The sequence below is a fragment of the Prinia subflava genome, chromosome 16 (genome assembly GCF_021018805.1).
Source record: "Prinia subflava isolate CZ2003 ecotype Zambia chromosome 16, Cam_Psub_1.2, whole genome shotgun sequence".
NCBI lineage: Eukaryota > Metazoa > Chordata > Aves > Passeriformes > Cisticolidae > Prinia > Prinia subflava.
In genome coordinates, this window is record NC_086262.1 from 13,418,513 (window position 1) to 13,441,486 (window position 22,974).

A 22,974-nucleotide genomic window follows, 5' to 3' on the forward strand; every position below is an offset into this window, starting at 1 on the left:
GAATTTTATTTTAGTGGTGTCCAAACTGCTTGCAGAGCTATGCAGATAGGTGGCTCTAGGCTTTTTGCAATATCAAATTGTGTAAGCTTTAGTGGCCTAAAAAATCCAAAAATACCTGTGAGCTGAATTTGTGCTGGTTGGCTTAAATACACACAGAACTGCAGTGTGGTTTTGACAACAACATTATCTGGAGTTTTAGAAGCACTTTAAAAAGAAGAAAACCACACTAAGCTCTCATGCATGGTATCTGTGGGTTCATATTTCCATGGGTGCTTTAACTGGACACAATTTTGTGCTGGTGTGATGAACTGTGGGTGGCAGAGCAGCAATGCAAGTTCTCTTGTAAGCACTGCTAACTCTGTGTGTCAGTGTGCACCTGTACGAAATACAAATTTTGATCAGTGAAAAGGCCAATTTCTGTCTCAAACGCTGCCTGTTAGAAGTAGTTTTAATCTGTATTTAATTATTCTACTTTAGCTGCGTCTGGATTTAGATGGGGTTGAGGTGCCCTGTGTGGTTTCTTTGCCCATGGTGGTTAAATGAGTATTTTCAGGCCATGCCAAGCTCTGCCTGTGTTTAATGACATTTCTGGCTGGGGTCTGGCCCTGGAGTCAGCAGCCTTGAGCCGTGTCTGACAGGAATCCAGCCCATTTTTAAGGAGGGTATTCTCAACTCCCTGACGTTCGATGGTCCCTTTTAGCTGTTTTGGTTTTCAGCACAAATCAAAGACTGCTCTGAGGCACCTGAGCACTGGAGGCAGTTCAGGCGCTGCTGTTCAGGCTGCCTCTGCCAGGTGCTGTATTTCTGCTCCACTCTTCAGGATTTACAGCACTTTAAGGCAGCGTTTCCCCATGGAAGCACTGTGACACTGCCTTATTTTATGGGTGAATTAGAGTATTTCAGGTATTTGCTGACTTTGTCCAAGTCCAGCAAATCTTCTCTCTCTGAGAGCAGGCAGCAGGAGGTGTTTGCATGAGTGAACTCGAGATCTCTCCCGTGTGGAGGCTGAGGAGGGATGTTTGTGTGTGTGTGTGTTTGGAAAGGGGAGAGAACATTAAGGGAGTTGTGATTTGTAATTGCATGTGCAATGTGGTGGAAGGCAAACTTCTGGGGTTTGCAAGTGCTTCTCTTTCCTTGTGGTCCTTTTTTTACTTGCATCAGCTTTCTCCAAACTCCTGACACTTTTCCTAGAATGCTTCATCATCCTCCCACAGCCCCAGGTCTGCTCTTGCAGAGTGGATCCTCCCCCTGGGAGCACCCTGGCAGAGGTGTGTGGATATGTGAGCCACAGGAGGAGAGGGGAAGCTGGAAAAGTGATAATCTGTCCCAACTTCTGCAAAACATCTGTCCCAACTTTTGCAAAACATTTGCCCCTGGCTCAGTGCAAAAGGGATGAAGAGGGTAAAGGAAAAGAAAGGCATTGACTTTGCCTTACCGATGAGTTAAGGACTCTGCCATCCTAAATTTGGACATGAGGCTTTTTAGTGAGCTGGGAAACAAGTTAATGTTGATGCCATGCACTTGGGGCTGGAGAAACTTGTTTCAAATTTGTGATGAAGAGACCTGCTTGAACCACTAACTGGGAAAGTGAGACCTGCAGCTTAACTGTGACACTAAGATGAGTGACAGGGTTGTTTCCTTGTTAGATCCCCGTTTTAATCTTGAGTAAGAGGAAACCCACTTAGATATTGTTCCATCAGTGAAGGCTGTATCACACAGCTGCCTCTGGTACAAACCTGTCAGCTCTTGTTGGGAGAGCTGGGTTCATTTTGTTACTCGATTATTCTGACGATCTGTCCGGTTCAATGGAAGCTGGGTGCTGCTCACCGCTGAAGTGAGTTCAGCATTTCCTTTTTTTCCCATCACAATTGTGCTTCCAACCCTTTGAAAGCATTATTTGACAAGGACATATGCATTGCAGTAACTCCATCATTGCTTTCAATTGAACTGGCAGAAGAAACAATAATCTCCTGAAAGAGCTTCGGTACAAGGGCAGATGTAAATGTTTGAGTCTAAAGAGCCCAGGAGATCTTATTTTATAGTCTAAGCAGACTGTAATAGTAGGGGTAATAATAATAAAAACACTTAATTGTGTAGTGCAGTGTTGGCAGCTGGAGAGTTAGACAGTAACCTGCAACTTAATGCTTTTGAACTTGAGAAGCAGCTTTGGTTAAAAGCAAATGCCTGCTGAAGAAAGGAGTGTGCATTATTTCAAATTGGAAGTATTTCCTTGGCATTTCTTGGGTTCATTTTCAGAAAGTATTTACTTATGTGCAACAGCAGAAAAACCTGTGCAGAGTCGTAGCATTTTCCAACACAACAAGATATTAATTATACTCTTGAACCTCATAATGTAACATTGATGCTGTTATGGTGGGAATAGTTCCTTCAACAAGGTTGGTTAATCACTTATTTCCCTTTTCCTGGATACTGTTAGTTTGTACTTGGATAACAAAAATCAATGCTGACCTTCAGCAGCATCACACTATTCTATTGTATTCATCTCAGTCAAAATACTCTTCATTTTATTGTTGCCTGCATTCTTTAATTGAATTAATTTCACATCACACCACCAGCCCCCACCAAATTTTTAGTGGTGGGTGTTACCACTTGAATTGCAGCTCTCCTATTTCACTATTTGTTTTGTTGGCAGGGAAGGGGAAAAAAAGAAAAGCCGCCAAACAGCTGAGTGCCAGTAGTGCTGATGACTTCTGTTTTATTTATGTTTTGCACTCAGCCATGGTGAATGATAAAATGTGTCTGGGACAGGGCTGTGGGCAACACTCTGAGTGTTACAGTTGGAAACGTGCCAGAGTTGCATTGCTACCAATATTTTACCATTAGCCTTCTGGAAGGAGGGATTCAAAGTCTCATTTTATTCCCTTCTTCACCCATGTCACCTTAGCAGTGAATTAATGTGAGAACTTTACCAGAGATGGAGCTGACAGGGTGAGCTGTGGGTGCCACTGCTTCCCCCAGGACTGGAGCTGTGAGGAGTCAGGAGCATCCCTTGGGATAACAGAGAGCTTGGCTTGGAGCTGGAGCCTTGTGCTGATGCTGTCCTGGAGCTCAGCAGGAAACTCTGAGCTTGATCCCGAGGAAAAGGCAAAAAGCAGCAGTTGTTCCTTGCTCAGCTGTGTGGGGACTTGTGGCCCAGGCTGTAATTAGAAGATATACCTGCTAATGAATTGGTGTAATCCCCTGCCGTGCTCAGAGTCTGCTGGGGGATCTCTTTTCCTGCGTTTGCAGAGGCAGGTGACCTTGCTAAATACTTAGCAGTAAAAATGGCTTTTCCCTTGCCTCTTTCACAGCCTTTCTTCTGGCTCTGCCAGTGGAGCTCTTCTTCATTAATTGAAAATATTTATGCCAGTGTAGTTTTAGGGAAAGGGGGAAATGACAAGAATATACATGTTCCATATGTGTCATACACATCTACATTAATGCACACACACATGGAATTCTGATTTCTTAATGGCCATGCTAGCAATAAAAATAAAAGAAATTTAATATTTAAGCAAGGAGTTATGTTTTCAATTATTTTTCAGTCACCAGCCACTTTAAATATTTAATCTTTTCTACGCCCAACTAATTTATTCAATTGCAGTTAGGTAGATTGTAATTAATTTTTAATGAGACAAACTAATACTAATTTGAGTATCTCCTACTCTGTAATATTTGCTCACAGATGTGTTGTTTAGCTTCTAGATACCTCTTTTTTGCCCCTGCTGAAGTTGCAAATGCTCACCAGTGTTGCCACAAGGCCCAAGCTGCACCTTAAGCTGTATTATATGCAAATATCAGGATGAGTGTGCTGGGTCAGAGGAGGGTCCAGCCAGCTCCTGTCCTCACCCTGACAGGGATCAATATTTGATGCCTAAAGACAAGAATTAGGAACAGGGCAAAGGTCCAGCAAGGCTTCCTGAGAGAGAGAGTCTCCCAGATTTCATTGATTTGTGGCCTGGAAGCATCCCAAGATAGAAATGGTGTCTTCAAATTTAATATTTGAGCTTGTTGGTTACATCTAAAATATATAGTTATTTTGTATAATTCATGCTTTCCATCAGCAGAGGACTGAGATTCCTCCAAGGGAAATACTCTCTTTTTACTGGAAAAATGTCTTGTCTGCCTTTTCTGATTAATGGGAACATCCATATGCTGGCTTTTGTGAGTGGAAGACGGATCTGATACCACTTAACTGTGTTAACTGAATGTAAAAATCCAAAGTGGTGGGATAATGACAGTAATTTGCAGTTTGTCGGCGTGTTCCTTCTGATCAAAGGCGAGTGGGGGAGCACAGCAACTTAGAAACAACACAACAAAACTGTGGGATTTCTAGGACACGGGGCATTTTATGGAAGTTCAGACTTGGTTTTGTTTCAGGTGGGAACAGTGCCAGCTCCTATAGCAGGTGCAGACTGAAATGGATGATTTTTGTGACAGGGATCATATGGATTTGGGTTGGAAAGGATTTTAAAGCCCATCCAGTCCCACCTCCTGCCATAGGCAGGGACAGCTTCCACTGTCCCAGGTTGCTCCAAGCCCTGTCCAGCCTGGCCTTGGACACTTCCAGGGATGGGGCAGCCCCAGCTGCTCTGGGTCCCCCTGTTCTCACTCTGCAGCTCTGATGCTCCCAAGTTGGACACTGACCATCAAGTCAGGAGTGACCTACTGAATATGAAGGGCTTTTTCTGCAAAACTCTGCAGGTTCGGGCAACACAAATGGCATTCTTTTTTTTTTTTTCTTTTTTTTTTTTTTTTTCTTTTTTTTTATTTTTTTTTTCTTTTTAATTTATATTTTTTCTTCTTTTTTTTCCCTTGTCTTGTTCTGAGCCAACACAAATTGTAGCTTGTAAGGATTTCCATAGATTTATCTTTTGTAGCTTTTTACTTTATTGCTGACTAGGGTGGTCCCTGGCCTGGCTCCCTGCCTCTGTTGTGTGGTACACATCAGCAGAGTGTGGAGGAAGCACACTGCCTGGCTGGACTGATGACTGGAGCATCTACATTTTGCTGCTCACTGGAATCCTGGCCATTGATTTAACTTCATTAAGTTGCTCCATCTCAGTTGGATCATAAGAGATGGGAATTGTGCACTCTCACTGCATTTTGTCATGAATAAAGTTGTTTTCACCTCCACATCCACACCTCCTGTTACTTCTCCTCCTTCACACTGCTGCATATTCATTGGCAAACTGCACTACACAGGAACTTTCCCAACCCCACCCTTCCCTTACAATTTATGAGCAGAAATGAGAAAGTGATTGTAGCTGTGGTCTCCAGAGATAAAATCCCTTAAAAGCAGTAGAATTAGGTCTTGCTGCTGCCTGCAGATCAAACCAGTGCAGCATCAGCCGTTCCTGTGCCCATAACTCACTCAGCAGCCATTTCAGTCAGCACTCTGATTTTTCGTGGTTGGCCTGGAAGAGGAGGACAGGAGCTGTGAAGGTCCACTCGTGTCCTTCATGTGTGAGTTCAAGAGAGGCAGGAAGTCTGCAAATATGTGCAAGAGTCACAGGGCTGAGCTCTGCCAGCCTGACTCCTGTTGTGGGTGTCCTGCAAGGTGCTGTGGAGCCCTTAGGGATGTATGTAACATATGAGATCCAGGAAAGTAATTAGTGCTAAATAAAGTGAATTTATTTGATCTGATCTATGTGACTATGCGTGCTGTGTGGACTTCAACAAAAAAGAAAAAAACCCCACTATGTACGTGTGTGTGTGTATATATATACATATATAAGGCACTATGATGCCAGCTTCCAGTATGCACAGTTTCGTGTGCTGGTTGCTGAAATCTTCCTTCTTGCAAGCCCAAAACCTAAAGTGTTTTCCAGATAGGTGTAACCTGTTCATGGGTTCAGGGTTTCTTGTGAAGCTGTAATGGGATTTTGTGGTACTTTGAGCTGCCGAGGGCTTTCTCTGCTGAGGGAAACCTCTTGTATATCTCTGGTGCTTTTTCCCTTTGCTTTTTATAATATTCCTAGGCAAAGTTAGAGTATCTTCGTGGCTGCTGAGTTAATTTTAGAAAAGCATCTCTGGGTGTGGTTTAAGGATGTGAGCCATGGATATATCTGACACAGGGAGCTCAGATCCTGCTCTTTCCTCAGTCCTCACCGTTTTTCTGCTGCTGTGCCCAGTTTTGCTTCACAGGCTGCATTATCTGGGTGAGGGAAGGATGGTCCTTTGAGTGTTTCCCACCTGACAAGGATGAGGGATGAGTATTTGCAGTTCCCAGTGCTCTGTGAGGTTTCTCCTTGCTGGAAGTGCTGCTGCTGGTGGTCACCTCCATCGCTGTCTCCCACCTGGTGGGACACTGAGGCCCCACATCCCTGCTCAGTGCCAGGGTCTGGCCTCTTGGAAACTCTGAGCACATCTAGCAGTGACAGTGGGCTAGAAAACGTGGTGATGCTGAGCCCTCTGCTCCCAGTAAGCCCCAGAACATTTACTGGTATCTGATAATCGTGTTGGAGGCAGAACTTTGGGAACTGTGCCATTTTGGGCTGGCAGTCGTGACTTCCCATCTGCTGTGAGCTCCTAAGCTTTGAATTTCTTGAGTAAGAACCATTTTATTGTGCAGAGGACTAACACTGAGGTGATGTCTCTGCTTTTAATATGAAAGTCCTGTTATTCTTCAGAAATGCCATAATGAATTAAAATATTCCCTGTGGAGAAGTGCATTAGTTACTTTTGTGTTACAATATTGGACTGGAATAAAAAGCAGCCAGGCTGTCATTCATTTCCTGGTCTAGGGACACTATAAAAGTACTGTAAAGCAAGAATAGCTTTGCACCACAGTTCTTGAATTCAATGATTGCCCTCTGAAGGTGCCACACATGATGGATTGTCACAGACTCTCTGTCCTGCCTTGACATTTCATTCCTATCCAATGTTGTCTTGTGTTCTGCTCTGAATCTGCCAAACAACTGACCCTAGAATTTAATGCCACACCTTCTTCTCTTTTCTTTTTCTGAGCAGCATCTTCTGCAGCTGAGGCTCTGAAATACTGGAGGACACTGCATCTTCCTCAGGGACACGGGCAAGGGAGAGCTGGAGCCTCTGGGGGCTCAGAAAGGAATTGTGCTTGGTGGTCGCCTGAGGAACTTACCTTCACCCCAATGTTGCTCTGAAACGAGTCGTGTCCAGCAGTCAGGTTTGGTAAGGTATGTATTTTTCCCCCTGCTCTTGTATTTTTGCTCTTTTCTGAATGTCTGCATATGGGGAAAGCAGAGCATTAGCAGCCTTTGAGTTTATTGCTGCATTCCTGCCATGCTCATACTGTGTCTGTAAATAAGCTTTGCTCTGCCTGAATTTAGAAAGCGTTCACCAGGAATGAAGTGTTTTTATTGTCTTGGGCTTGAGGGGGTGTGTGTTTATGAGAAGTTCTTTATTGAACAAAATGCTTGCTGATGGTTGTGTGTTGCTGCTGGTGATAGATACTTGGTGACAGGAATCCATGTTTTGAAAATCCCACCTGTTGTGTTTTGCTAATGACTGTAGTTCTGAGGGTCAGAGATGGGGAAAAAATAAGGAGATGAAATAGCCCATTTGTAATTCAGCCCTGTGCTTTCCTTTGTGCTTTGTGTGTATATTCTCACTGTTAGCAAAGGATGGAAATACCACTACCAATTTCCTGTATAATTGTATTCCCCCTTTGTTGTGTAGCACTTACAATTTTTGCCTGTGTGAGTGTTCTCATACCCATACAAATGTTGCCCTGGCTGTGCAGGAACTGTAGCAAGGAAATATGCAACCATTTTCTGACAAGAAACTGAAGGCCAGGACGTATTGAAGATTTTGCTAGATGAGATTTTAGGGTAGTACAGTCTCTGATTCTATGGCTTCTTTTACCTAGGTCAAGTTATTTCTGTGAAGGCAAAGTTTTCTGATTAAAAAAAAAAAAAAAAGACAACAGATTTAAAGCAATGGTTCCCAGATCTCAGTAGGGTGGGTAGGGTGGTAGCAGATGATATTATCCTTTTTCATTTAGCACATGGGTATTGACTTCTCTTATATGACTGAACCAGCACTATAATCTTGTTGAGAAAAGTAGAGCAGCAATATAACACCTGTGCTTGGTGTCAGTGGAAGAGCAGGGAAAAGAAGTCAAGACTTTCTTAAAAGCCTCTAAAATAAACCACAATGCAGGTGAGTGTATATTAGTTCTCCTGCTTTTGATCTGGTTGCACTTGTCATGTTAGCTCTGGAAATTGTGGGCTCAAATTCTTATGCTGCAGCAGAGCTCTACCAGTGTCTGGCAATTGCAGGGAAAAGTTGGTTGGAATAGCTTAAATTGGGTGCTTAACTTTTAAATGTTGAGGGTCAGGAAAGGTCTGTTCCAACCACAGCATGTGCTGTTAATTTGTACAGGAATTTCAAGCAAACAACACGGTTGCCAGGGCGAGGTTCCTGTCATTACAGCACAGCTCAGCTCTGCTTGTCTGCCTGCTCTGCTTTCTGGAAGAAGAGCTTGTTAAACATTGCTCCTGCCTTTATTATCCTCTTCATTTCTGTTTATTTCCAAGCTCCCGCTCTTGTGATTATAACACTTAAAAGGGAAGGTTGTAGGAGAGGTATTTCATAATCAAGAGAGCTTCTTGACTCTCACAGAGAAAAAATTGGCACTGTTAGAATGCAGAAATCACAGCGGTTTTGTTTATTCCTTGTTTGGGTTTGAGATTTCTGAGTTGAAGGATGTAAATCTTCCTTGCAATGAGGTGTGAGTTTTGCTGGGTTCCCAGGCTGTCCCAGGGTGTGTGAGGATCTGCTCCAGAGCTGTTGGTTGCTGGTGTGACCATGGTGCTGCTGCTGCCATGGACAGGAGGGTAGTAAATGAGGAAATGAGAGTCAATCCAGCTCTCACTCCTAGGTCTGTACAATTGATTTGTGAGAAACCATTATTAAGGCATTAAACTCAAGGTTGGACTTTGATTATACTTTTGCATTTTATTTTGTGACCATCAGATCTAAAACTTGGTTCTTGTTTAAATCTCACGCTTATGGAAGCTTCGTCTTTGAGAAGGACATTGCAGGTTGAGAAGGTTCTGCTAAACTGTAAAGATTTGGCCAAACTGTTGATGCTCACTTCAGTAGATTAGGCCTTTCTTTATTGATTCTCTTCATCTTGGGGACTGTTGATTACCAGAGTGCTTGACTGCCATCAACTTTATCTGTTCCCACAACACCCTTGTAAGACAGAAGTGCTGCTTATCCTCATTTTGTAAATGGTGAATAGGAAACAGAGTCACTTCTAGGTCACTTTTAAGTGGCAAACATCTGTCCCTGATTTTCAGGCAGTCTGAGTGCACAAGCTGCATCCAACATCTGCAGCTGGAGGCAAACAGCCCTGGCTGAGCACAAGATTTGGATCTTTCTGAGGTCACTGTTCCCACCTAATCCAGTTCCTTCCATGTCCTGCTCTCCCGAGCAGAGAGGGTTTTAATTAAGTGGTTACAGTAACACTTAATGACATCGGGAGTCAACGTTTCCCTCCCTGTCTCTACTGCAAACTGGAACATCTGTTCAAGTAATGTGAGCTGAATTCATTCATCTTTGCAGCAGAGTGTTTGCTCACGTGAGACGAGCAGATTCCCTTTTAGCAACATTATGAAATTGTGCTGATGGTAATCTTATTGTACGAGGAATTAGTTTAAATGGATCTGCAGATAACGTGCAGAGCAATATTTTTTTCTGAAATTGCTCATTTTTGGATTAGTAGTAAAATGCTCTGTTCGGCTGAAAAGGCATATTTAATAAATATGTAAGAGAAATTTTTAAGTAGCCATTAAACATAGTTAATAAATTTTATCTTGCAAGTAGAATTGAAAAAAATCCCTGTTCATTTAATGTGTTTTATAGCTCTCATAGCAATTAATTGTCTTCATTACATGAACATAAATCCTCAGTGTAATTCACCTTTTTCAGATTAATTGCTATGGAACTTTTCCCTTTGCTTTGTTTAGGCTAGTAATATTATTTCTCTTTTCTAAAAGTCAAATCTCAACATCACATTTTTTACCTTTTCCAGATGTTCTGTAAATCAGTTAAAAAATCTCTGTGCTCCAGGGCAGTGCAGGGGTGGTGTTGGAGCTGTGATGCTCTGATGAGGTGAAGCACAAACCTGACCTGCAGCAGAACAGTGGGCAGGTCTCCCTCTCTCATTCATTGTATTATGTGGTCTGATAAAAACTTACTATTTCTTTCTTCAAATTTTTCTTTTTTCTTATATGATTTCATGTATTAAATCAGGAAAAAAGTCTGATTTTATATGCCTGTGGGTTTGGCTCTCAAAGCAAGACCCTAATGCAACTTTTCAGTGTCTTTGCTGAGGGGTACAGTGGGCTGTGACTGAATATTTGTCAGTAAAATTGTCCTCCAACATTACTGAGGGAAAATTTTGGTTGGCCCATCATGGGATTGCAGCTTGAATTCCCAAAATTAAATCAAAAGCTGTATTTTGATTAAAGCCTTTATTCCCCTGGTTGAATTTTGCACACCAAACAGGACAAGAGGACAGCATGCAGAATGGTGTTTTACACATGTTTTTTTATCAGTGAGCAGACTGAGCTTGTGTGCATGAATAACATTCATGCAGATACTTTCTAGTGTTCGTCTGGACTGTTTTGCAGGGTGAGGAAATAAAACAGCTATTATATTTTTGTTGCAAGATCAGCAGACTGGCTGTTAAGGTATCAATTCCCTTGATGATGCCACTTCTGCAGCCCCATTCCCTCAGCTTCTCCTGACAGGGCTTTTATTGAATCCATCAACCTGACACATATCAAAGCACAATTTATGATAACAAATATCTTGTTGTAAAATGAATTAAACAGGTGATAGCAGCAGCAGAACCGAGTGGAATTGCTGAAAGAAAATAAGAAACTCCAAAACTAACATGAGATTCTTGTGATACCAATCACAGAACAGTAATATAATAGTCCTTTACCTGTTCTCCTGAAGTGCTGAGAAGTCAGTGGGTCTGTCTGAAGTCATACCTGGGCTGGCAGCCTGTGGCTCTGCCCTCTGATGTTTGTAGTGCTTCAGAGAGCCTGATGAAGTTGGGGTTTGTTTTCTCCTGGAGCGACCAGCAACCTCCTTGTAACAACTCTGCACTCAGTCGTGCACGGATGTGGAGACTGAGCAGGGGAGATGCTGGCTCTGAGTGGGGCACACGTTCTTTCTCTCAGAAGACAAAGTTTGGAGCCCCCTGTGCTCTGAGAGCTGCTGCTTGGCAGCCCCTGGGCCGTGTCTTAGGCAGAGTCCAGCCAGGGTGGAAGAGGGCCTGTGTTTCTTTGGGCTGGTTCAAAACCTTTGTCTGAGAACAGATTTTCTCTCTCTCCTTTCAGTCTTCTGTCTGTCTTGCTTTCTTCATCCTGCTTTTCTATTCCCTTTGGTTTTTCATCTCTCAGAGGACAAGCAGGGCTGCCTTTGCACTGGTACTGCTCTCACTCTGCCCAGGTTCACCTGCTTCTGATTTTGGCTAGCATGCCCTGTAAAATAGCTAGCTAATAGTAATCCTGCTTTTTGCTCTGTGGCAGGCCTGCTTTCTGGATAAGTATCCACTGACAGTTTGCAGCCTAGCAGAGAGGAAGAGGAGGGCAGCCAACAGTTGATGTGGAAAATTAATTATGAACTGCCACCCTCCTGCCATGTAGTTAAGGCAGTTCTGCATTGCAAGCTCTACATCCAGCTGCACATCTCCTCCTCAAATAGTGGGAATGCTGCCAGAACAAAGCTTAGTGGAGAATGTCTCACATGGGACTGATCACTCAGGATTCTCTGGAGCCTTTACTGCTCTGCTTTCAGCTGTGACACCACCCGAGGAGCAATTTTTTACCTTTTGTTGGATGAATGTTTAGTTTAATTGTGCATCCAAGTTGATAAAGATTTGTGTGTGTTGTGGGGAAGCCACCCATGTCCCCTCTGAAGTCAGGGAGCAACATTTTTGTCTTCCATTGTAGTGGTGACCTGGTAACGTTCATGTTTAGAGGAGCTGCAGCTTTTTATATTTTAATCCTTCAGGATGATGTATTTGCTTTGTAATGATCCTCAAAAACTGGCCTCATACATGGAAGGGGGGAGTGTGACAGGCACCAGGCAGCCCTGGGAATGTAATTACCTGAAGGAGCAGCTCTGTCCCTGGACAACCTCTGTCTTAGGGATGGCAGAGGCAATTGCTGGAGCTCCAGCACCGTGGGTGCTTCAGGAGCTGTTCTGGTCTTGTAATTGAAGAGTGGTCCCCACTACCCTGAGCTGGGCACTGCAGAGCCAGCACAGCCCAGTCTGAGTGCTAGAGGTGCCCTTCCTTAGGGAGCCCTTCAGGATGGGTGAAAGAGTCTGAAATAAGAAGGGTTTTGGAAAGCCCTGACAGAATCTGTAAGGCTGTTTGGGGCTGAGCTAAGGAAATGAGCATTTGGTGTAACTTTCCTCGATGAAGCCTTTGTTTAGTCCAAAGGGTATTGAAGGGTGTGATGGAAACAGCAAAGCCACAGCACAGGTGTGAATGTTATGGAGATACTTTTCCCTGTAACAGTGTCTCTTCAGACCAGAAGAACCCTCTTGGCTCCCCAGGTTTTCAGTTAAGGTACCAGAAATCTACACTTTGTACGTTTTTACTACAAAATTCATTGTCACCATCGCTGACTGATTTAGTGGTTAACTGAGGAGTGATCTCTAAGAAATACCTAGGATTTTGTAAAGGGCCAAATTGCTGCCTGGTGGAAGTCACTGACTCAAATCATGATGGTGTGAGCCTTATCCTCTTCCCGAGCTCTGCCTCCTGATTGACATAAATTTTACTTTCTTTCTAGTGCTGTCATGCTGGTTTTTTGCAGCTAGGGAACTGTATTTGGAAGCACAAACCCGTTGCACAGGTTTAGATGTGCTGCAAATAATTATGAATGTCTAATGAAGGGAAGCTAAAACAGACTGAAAATGTTTGGAAATAAGAGGGAATGTGTGCAGCCAAGCATTAGCTGTGAATGGAGAGTTCTTGTTGGCAGCGTTTAATGAGAACTTTCCAGCTCGTGGTTTCTGTGGTGAATATGTAGATAACAGCAAAACCAAAAAAGGCAGGGTTGCTGTAGGTGAATGGAAGGAGCCTTTCACCTCTGGGGTAAAAGGGACAATCAAGTGAGCAGCATTTGTGTTTATGGGCTGACACCCCCTCAGTCTTTGCCTTCCAGTTACTGGGAAGGGGCCAGCAAAAGCCCTACAGCACTGGCCTCCTCTAAACAAAGTTGTGTCTCATTCCTTCACAACGCCAAATACCATCTGTTTTTTACTCCTGACTGCCCAGGAAAAAACAGGGAGAATTTTTTTACCACTTTTTTTTTTTGTTGTTCTTCTCTTTCTCTATTAGTTGGGGTAAGGCAGTTCCATTTCTATCCCTCCAGACAAACTTGGTGCCTTTGGCACGAGTGGCCAGATGCCTTTTTGTCCACCTCAGGAAGTGGTCCCTGATCTTTGTGGAGATTCCTCTCTTCCTTTCTTCCCAGTGCTGCTGTGCTTGCCAGTCTCAATGCTGTGTGAGAAGGAACACTTCAGTTTTATGTTAGATGTTGTGTAAAGACTTGGGCTTGAGCAACCATCAAATTGGTGTGCACTCAGGCTGTGTTGTGAGGCCATCACCCACGTGGATGGAGAACCTGAAAATCAAAGTATTCTGAATGAAAAAGCACCTTGAGGGTTAGGACTGTACTATTTCCCTGGCAGACCTCGTGCCTCTCTCAGGTACTGAAGGTTCTCAGCTTCTCTCCCTCTGCCCAGTCATATTCTGGTGGGTCTGCACCAACATGCTGAGGAAGGGAAAATAAAAATATAATAAAGATAATTTAAAAAGTTTTCTACAAACCCCTTTGTATTTTATGTGCTAGAATGGGTGGGAGAGGTGGTGTTGGACTTGCACTGCAGGGTAACACCTCCAAAATGTCCTTGGGCTTGTGACTGAAGCAGGGAGGTTGTGAGTCCTTCTCTGCACTGTAGTGCTGCCCTCAGGGGGGACAGAGGATCATTGGAAGTTTCCCCTTGGAATGCTCTTAAAAGGGAGCAAGACAACAACAACAAAAAAAGTCTTTCTCCTTAGGAAGGCTTGCTGGCTCCTGTCCTTGGCTCAGGAGCACGGGAAGCAGGGGGTGGGCAGCCCTGCACTCGGATTGCTTTCTGTCTGGGAGGAATTTCCAGTTGTTAATGATTAATTCAAACGTTTCTTGTCATGAGTACAGTCTGCACAGAGTGATAAATCTGTGGTGGGTTAGAGGTGGAGGTTGCTCAGTGCTGACAATTAGTTTGAGCCACAGGCTTTGCTTTCATTGGCATTTTCACAGCATTAACCTGGACCTTGTCAATTAAAATCCAGACACATTTTGATGAGGGACATCTTCTTCTAATGATAATTGTAATAATATCACTTTTCTTCATTTAAAACCTGTCAGGCAGGCCATGTTTCCTGGAAAATAACTGCCCAATTTTCAAATTGCCTAAATAACTAGGAAGTATCTTTCAGTTTTTTTGAGCTGACACTTCATCACCAATAACTAAAAGCATATGAAGCCAGAGCTGTTAATCTTCGAACACTTACCAACTTCAGTCAAGGTAATTTGACTTTATCTGTTAAAATAAGCAGGTTTATTAGCCTTCACTTTGGAGGCTAATAAACATTTGATAATTGCTTCAAGTCGTTGATGGGGATTTATCCTATTTAGGTCTTCTATTTGACAGTGTAGCTCCAGAGCATGTCCTAGGCAGTGATCCATTTCTGCAGCTCACCTGCTCATTAGGTGGAGGAGAAAGCTTCTTGTAAAGGTTGATTAAGGAACTTGTCTGAGTAGCACAAGAAGTCTGCAGTAGAAGTAACCCTGGAAATCCTCTGTCGGTTCTTGTATATTAACTGCAGTGGGGTTTTTTATGTGTCTGTAAATACATTTAGAATCTTTCAGGCCACAAAAATGACTATTTAATAGTTGCAATGGGAGTGGTATATCAGGTTTCAATTGGAAACCCATTGTGGTTTTATTTGAGCATGGCATGAAAAACAAAAAAAGTAAAAATTGTGTTTAGTTTTGCATGGAGAAATACTTTTCATTTTTCTGAATGGTGATTCATAAGTGAAATCTTTCACAAAGAGCCAGAGTAGGGAAGCAAAAAAACCATATCAAGTAGAATTATCTCAACCTTGCAGTATGTCTGATCTGAGCTTCTCCATGTGGGTGGAAAATGCTGCACTTCTTTATTGAAACTTGCTTTCTCTGTGGTCCTTCTCTGAGAGATGTAGAAGAAGGAACTTTGATTAATTATGAGCACCTCTAGATGATGTCATGATATAAGTAACAATAACCCACCTTATTTCTATAGCAGCTGGGAAAATGTCATCAGTTGTTTGTAGCTCAAAACTCAGGGCTTAGCATGGACTCTGAGCAGGAAATCCAGGCACAAAATACTGCACTGAAGAAAGACTAGGGAATGATAACTGAGAACTAAATGGGCTTGGGCTGCTATGCCTGTATTCTAGAAGTTTATAGTTGTGCTTTCAGTCAATGCAGAGTAATCTCTGTGGCAGAGCTTTTCTTTTCCCTTTGCAGTATGAACTGGCAAGCCTGCAATCTGCATTCTGGTGCATATGGAAATCACATTGACAACAGCATAGCTCGAAGGCTGTAAATATTATCAGATATTTTTCCAGTGAGCCTTCATCAACCGAGCTGTGGATCTCATTTTTTTAAGAGTGCATTAGGGCTGATCAATAAAATGTGACCTATCTGTGCAAGTTAAATAGACCTGATTTTAAATGGCCAGACTTAAAGAGATTAAGATTTGCTAACAGTGATTTAAAGTGCAAGCAAGGTCCATTTACATGCCATTTCTTTTCCACTTCTGAGGTTTGAATTGCAGTGGAAAACGTGTCACATTGGACATTAAAGCATGGAAGTGGAAGCTGGCACCTTGTTGAGCATGTCTTTATGTAGGAGCTGCCTTCCCTGTGTCTTACTGAAAACGTGATGGAATTATCTCCAAGATAAGTACTCCAAGTACTTGTTGGAGTGCATGCTTAGAGAAACTAAAATATATTAAATACGTAAATATGCCCTAAACCCATGAACAGCTCAACGGTTATTAATAAAAATTATTATTAATTGTTATTAATTTTGTCCCTAAATGGTTTTATCTATCTCTATGGCCCTAGTTTGAGCCCTGCTATGCTCAGTGCTTGGGAGCAAGGCTGTACATGGCAGTCCTTGGCCCAGGGAGCTTTTATGTGAAAAATCTGAGTACACTGGGAGCAGGAGACACGGATTGCCAGCAAGTGTGGAGGCAACAGATGGAGCACAGCAGTGGAGATGAAGGATGTGCAGAGCTTTGTGTGTTGCAGGGCATCCATGATCAAAACTCCTCTTTGTTGTGGTGCCTGTACGAGGCTCACAGCAATCAGGGATTTGGTTTGCTGAGACTAACTCCTGCCTTGTTAACTACTACCTCTTGATTATTTCTGTCTATATCCATCTGCTGCCTCTTTGCTGTTAGAGCTGCAGATTCCTTAGGGTTCAGACAGCTTTTTCTTTTAGTGTTTGTTAGCACTACCATATTCCATGGGGTTCTGGCCCAGGGTTAATGCCGGGAGCTGTTAGCAGTGGCATTTGCACATGAAAAACAAGGCATTAGGAAAACAATTATTGTCACGTCCTGATTATCTTTATTTGCATTCCAACATCCTCCGAATCTTTGAAACTGAAAACATTATTTAAATGAAAGATACATGATTATAATTATTGTCATAATGTTCTGTAACCACAAATAGGTCAGCACAGGAAATGCAATTTTTTTGGTGTGTGGTTGTTTATATATATATATTTATATATATATATATAAATATATATATATATATACACATCTGTATTTGTCTGGCAGGTAGATTTTATCTCACAGCCTCTGGCTGTTGCTTTCCTAGGTGTTTATTCATATTTAATCCAGCTCCCCCAGGTATTTGCATACATAAATACACGCTGGTTTTTAGCACCTGTTTGCATCTTTTGTGCAGCCCCAGGTAGCTGGGTGTTGCACCCTGCTCCTCTTTCCCAAGCCCTGAGCCCGTGTCACCCTGACCTGCCAGCTGAAGTTTCCCCTGCTGGCACCACGCCACCTCCAAGCGCTTTCAGCGAGTTCTTGGCTATAATCCTGAGCTGATTTCTGGGATGCAATTCACTGCCACGGTTATCATATCAAAAGGGGAGTGATTTACATTTCCTGCACGTCTCCGTGTTGCCAGCCCCGGAGGATGCTGCGGAGAGAAAGTTAACGCAATTTGATAAAATAATGAAAATGAGCCCATTTACAGCCTTGCATCTTACGCTGTGGAGGAATCTGAACCAAAGTTGGCACTAAGTACGAATTTAGGCTGTGCACAGAGATTAATTTGGGGACTTTTTTTTGGCTCCCAGGGAAAAAATAGGAAGATTGTTCCTGAAGACTGAATGCGTGGAGAGCTGTGTGCTTGGCTTTGTGTGCCGCAAAATAAATCTTTATCTTGATTTCTTATTATGTTGCCCTTTAAAGTCTCTTTCCTCTCCTGATACTCATCCAGAGCAGTGTCTGCATAAAACCTTATCTTTGGGTTTTATCTGACCCCCTCAGCCCTCTGCAGTTTCCTCACTGAAAAGGCATTGAGCAATCACACCAGCATCATTTGTACCAAGTGAAACACTTTATGCTGAGATATTTTAAGCACGTTCCTGCTGGAAATGCCATAGGAATGGCAGGACTGCAGCGTTTGCTGCTGCTGCTGCACACTCAGCTGCCCGTATTTGTATGCAGAAGCACACACAGCGGTGGCTTCACATTCATTTCCTGTGTATCAATTACTTATTAGTAATCCACAAGCCCAATTAAGGAGCTGGAAGTGGGATGTAATGCTGAGAGTGTGGCCCTGCCTCTCCTGTTGGAGTCTGGAGAGGGAAGGGACATATCTGGTGCATGTGACTGAACTGGTGCTGTTATCTCTGAGACAGATTCCTGCAGCCTTGTCTAACTTTGGCTTAATTTCCTATTTTTTTATGAGCATCTTTCTTGGCTGTATTGACTGTGCTGTGATGAGGGGTTGTGTAAAAGGGGCACTCAAGGAGAACAGGGCAAAGCACTTTTGGATTTACTGCACCTCATCTGTGTCATTCAAGGTTTTGATACTGTGTACTTGCAGCTGCAAATGCAGAAAAAGGTGCCATAAGTTTCGTAAGCTTTCCAGGAATGGAAGCAACTCCTCTGCAGTGTTTGTAGTCTCAGGCCAGGTTTTTTTTAGGAATTGGTGAGTGGAGGTCAAAAAATTCAGCTTCAGGCTATTCAGGACAGGATATGCTTTGCCCCCCATTTCACTTCTCTTTTCTTCCTGGCATTTCAGCAAAGAAATATCTTTGTTCATGCCTGTGTTTTACCTGCCTTTAAAAGCTTCGAAGCTTTGCGTGGTTCTCGCTTAACTTTATCAAATCCCTTAAAAGCAGATCACAGAGATTGACCACTTCAGGAAAATATCACCGTGTCACCTTGACTAGTTTGGGTGCCTGACCTCCTCTTCCTCCTAACTTTGACTACTGCTTCTCGTCATCTTTGATTTCGTCTTTCTCTTTTCTGTTTCCCCCCCCTTTCCCTTTAGTGTCTATGAAGATTTGCACTATCTGATACTATCACCTCTCCACACTGCTTGAATCTCAGTGCAGGTGCCCTGGGATGAGATTACTCTCACCCTTCAAACTGATACATCTCTTTTAATGTATGATGTCCAAAGAGAAGACTGTTCCTGGATCCTGGAAATTAAAACTGACATGTGCACGTGTTGTTTTATCCAGACAAAATGTAAACTTAAGTGCAAGCCAGATGACAGTGTGGGTGCTTGGCTGGCATGCAGCAGGTCAGGGCACCTTCCTGTGCAAGTCATCACTGATGAAAAGGGAAGCTCTGCACTTCTGTCCCTCTCATTCCTTTTTTTCTCTCTATTCTACTTTTTTTTTTTTAAGAACTGATTTCCTTAGGGAGTTGTTAATGCTCAGGGCTTTTTACCCTGACATTTCGGACAATGATGTGACAACACAAGTGCATCTATTACTCTTCCTCTGGAAGCTGACTGAAGCTAAGGACTTGATGGATAATGGCCACATTTTCCAGCAGCACCTGATGCACATGTGAGGAGAATGACTGAGTGCCCAGCATATAAAACCAGACTATGTCAGGCACAAAATCTGAGCACAGAACCAGGAGGGATGGCTGAGAACATGAACCCTTCACCATGAGGTCCCTAATTTGCTCCCCTTCTCTCTGTTGCAGGAAATCTGGTGCTGTGTTGAGGCAGTGCAGGCTGTGGTGGGGAAATGTGTGATCTCCTTCATGGGAAGGGAGGGCAAAGGGCAGCAGGCTTGTGTGGCATGGGCAGCTTTAAGAGAAGGAGGCTGCACCTGGAAGTGGAGCATCACTTCACCTTTGGTTGCTAAAGAAAGCTGATTCTCCTCTGCCTCGAGTAGTCAATTTACAAATTGAATGTAAAACAGCACTGGCTGGAGCTTGCATTCTGTGCTGCTGTGGGGGCCCTTCAGGGAGAAAGGAAGAGAGCTGGAATCCCTTGGGGCTGGTTGGGATCTGGATCTGGAATTCACAGGCCACTGGAGCAGGTGAGGAGTGCTGGTAGGATTCTGTGCCCTTTGCTGCAGGCTGTAGACCTTTTGCTGCAGCTGATACTGCTCTGCTTTCTATTCCACAGAGCAGACTTGAGCTAAAGCTGATGTTGAACTCGTGGAGGGGATGGGGAGGAAGGGGGTTACAGAGGGCAGGGCTGGGTGCTCCCCCTCCCCGTGCCCCAGCGCATCGCTCAGGCACAGTCCCACTGACCACTGAGTGACTTTGATCCAGGTTCTCTGTCTGCAGGACCACTGTGAGAAATGAGTAAGAGTTCAAGTGGTTCTCATGGAGCTGGAGAAGTGTAAGAAGGAGGGCAGGACCATGTGCATTTTGTACCAGGAGCACAAGCATGCAGGGAGTGGATGGATGGCAGTTCTGCCCTCAGCTGTGCCGTTCTCATCAGCAGCACATCAGGAGCTGCCAGAATGGCCAGACCTTTCCTTTGCTGAACTGCTCTGGGGTATCATGAAAGTGCATTTCATTATGTACTTTCTTCTTTTAATGACTTTAATAATTATTTGGTGAGCTTTTAGGCTCAGGGAGTAGCTCATGGGTGAGGTATGACGTACCAAAGTCCATTGCATTCTTGATGTTGTAGTAGCCCAAGCTACAGTCGTGCCTCAGGACAAGAATGTGCTCCAAGCAGACCTTGAATGTTCAATTTTCATGGAGGACACACTCATAAATATCTGTGAACCAACAAGAAGTTGCAGTGTGCTGATAGAAGAAAATAACATAGTGCAAAAACCAATCCGAGGTGGAGTATCTGTTTCTGGAACATATTTTTTCTGTGTATAATTTTCTGGCTTCTCTGTGCTTCAGATTTTCCATCTTTCCAGGGGCACTCCCTCACCCTTACCTGGGATTTGGGGAAGACTAGTAATTTGCAAGATGTGAGGTAGTCAGGAGCCACTCTGGAGACACCAAAGAACATCAGGCAGAGAAATCAGAGTGCCCTTCATAGCAGTGGCTGCTGTCATGCTTGTTCTTTACTTTGTATAAGGCAGAAGTGTCTGCAAAACTTCCTTTTCTCTACCTAATATAGCTTATAATTGTAGTAAAAGTTGCTTCACGTGGAATAGGGTGCTGTTGATTCAAACAACAGAAAAAAAAGCCCCCATAAAATATTCTCCAAAGAAATTATGATATGCCATGTTCCTTGTTAGTGAACATTTTGCCAAGAAATGTGTGGCTGTAACAAGGAGGCTGATAAACATCCCCACAGCATTAAAACATAATTGCCCCTGGGTTTCTTGATTATCTGCAGCACAGCTGTCATGTTGCCCCTTTGAAAAAAAATGAACAGACATCCCATGCACAAACTTCAAAAGGTTTTTTTTTTGTTGTTGTTTGGTTTTTGTTGTTGTTGGGTTTTTTTTCTAGAGACAGGCAAAATTATTTTCAAGCAGTCTTTGGTGTTTTTTACCAAACTTGTTGGAATACTGCACTGAAGTGGGGACCTGTTTCTTCTACATCCCAAGTTAAATGATTGTTCAGGTTTCCTGTCACACTTGGGCATTACCACAGCAGGACTCCTGCCAGGATTCTGTACCTGCTGCCTACATATGTAGGAGTATTATTTATTAGCTTTGGCTGGAACAGGGGCTCTGTGTTCCCAGGATGTAATCCTCTCTCCCACGGCAGGAAAGGTGCCCTCGGAGCCCTTGCTGCCTCCTGTTGTGGTCCCTGTGAAATGGGAGCAGTGATGTTGTTCTTTCATATTGCTCCATCCTGGAACAATGAGTTGCTGCTGTTCAAAATGAGCCCATTTTTGCAAGAAAAAGAAAGGAAATAACACAAGAACAGTAAAAATAGATAATTTTCTGAGCTTTCAACAAGTACCAACCTGCCTCCCCAATAACTGAATATAAATTTCCCTCTAATTGCAGCTGTTTTGAACCTATCTTGGTCCTTAGAATAGCCTCTGATTGGTAAGGAGGATTTTCAAAGCATTAATCACCCAGTTCCCTGTGGCTTTTGGCAGGAGTTTAGTGGCTGATTTCCCTTTGTGGCTTTTCTGTTAATCTCTCCTTGACCTCCTCTCCCAGGCAGACACAAGGGTTACACATCCAGCCTCTCCCAGGTCCAGGGTAGTGGATGTCCATGGCACCATCGTGGTTCTAAGGCTCAATGAACCATTCTAGGCTGAGCAGGAGTGTTACACTTGAGATTTTTTTACTCTCTGAAGAGGGAAAACGGCTTAAATTTTAGGTTCATTTGTTATTCTGGGCTCCTACGAGAGTTAAAATGAGATTTTTACACTGGCCAAAATGATTATGAAAGTGATAACACTTCAGAACTTGGGAAAAGCTTCAAAAGGTTGAGTATTTGGTACAATAGAGGGGGTGTTGCTGGCAGGGGTGAGCTCAGGACAGGTTTTCTTGCAGGATTTTGGTCTCACAGTCTGGTCCAGGGCTGGTGGAGATGAGGGGATGGGCAGAGAGCCCAGTGTCTCACCTGGATCTGTACCCACCCAGCTTTTGGAGCCTGCTGGGCACAGCCTGGGCATTGCTCTCTTGCCCTGGTGCAGTGGGACATTGCAGATGGTAGAGATTTGGAGAAATTGGTTTCGTTTGAAAACAAATCTCCTTCTCTCCTCCAGATAATTTCTGTTTATTTTTGGAGGGGGAAAAGCAATCAGGCAGCTAAAAACAGCATAGCCATGACAAGTTGGTGATGCCTGGCCTATTCCAGAAGGCTTCCTTGTGTGTAGTACAAAGTGTTTCTGTTTGTGCAAATGAATTACTAAAAAAGAAAAAAGCTCATAGCCTTTTGGAAGCCATGCTGAGACTGAAACAGCCAAAGAGGGAAGGAGGAAAACATCCCCAAATGCCTGGAATGGTGCATGGCATCACCTGGGGATGAGCAGTGGCTTGGAGGGAATCAGGAGAAGTGTTTGCTTGGGCATCCGAGCTGGGCTTCAACCAACCAGCCCACCTTCACTGAAGCTGGAAGGAGGTTTTTTCCTATTTTTTCTGAGTGTGGAGAGGGAACTGACACTGCTGGAATGAGCAGCCCCCTGCATGGGCCACGCAGGGCAAGGGGGAGTGTGAAATGCAGCAGGGCAGCAGCTGGCAGACGTGGTGATAGCCCTGTAAAGGGAAATGTTGGCAAGTGAGAGGAGATGGAGTGTGGATGTGCTTGTAGGATCCTTGTTACCGTGTTATCGTGGATCTCCAGGGACAGAATAGCCACTGATGCGTGGAGAGTAAACACACACACCATGTATAAATAATGTGTGCAGGAGCAGCCTCTGAGTGCAATTCCCAGCATTGTTTAAAACCTGCTACTTAGGCAAATCGTTATAATTCCAGTGACACTAACTAA

The 22,974-nt window shown here is 43.6% G+C and overlaps 1 protein-coding gene across 2 annotated transcripts in view; it reads left to right on the plus strand.

The window, feature by feature from the left end:
• The first annotated feature begins 6,980 nt into the window (after positions 1–6,980).
• Positions 6,981–22,974, plus strand: part of SGCD (sarcoglycan delta) — a 192,602-nt gene continuing 176,608 nt past the window's right edge. Inside the window, exon 1 of one of the 2 annotated variants that reach the window (XM_063413200.1) lies at positions 6,981–7,157. The gene's annotated coding sequence lies outside the window, so the exon portion shown is untranslated. The remainder of the gene's footprint in view (positions 7,158–22,974) is intronic. The other variant, XM_063413198.1, reaches the window with a different exon arrangement.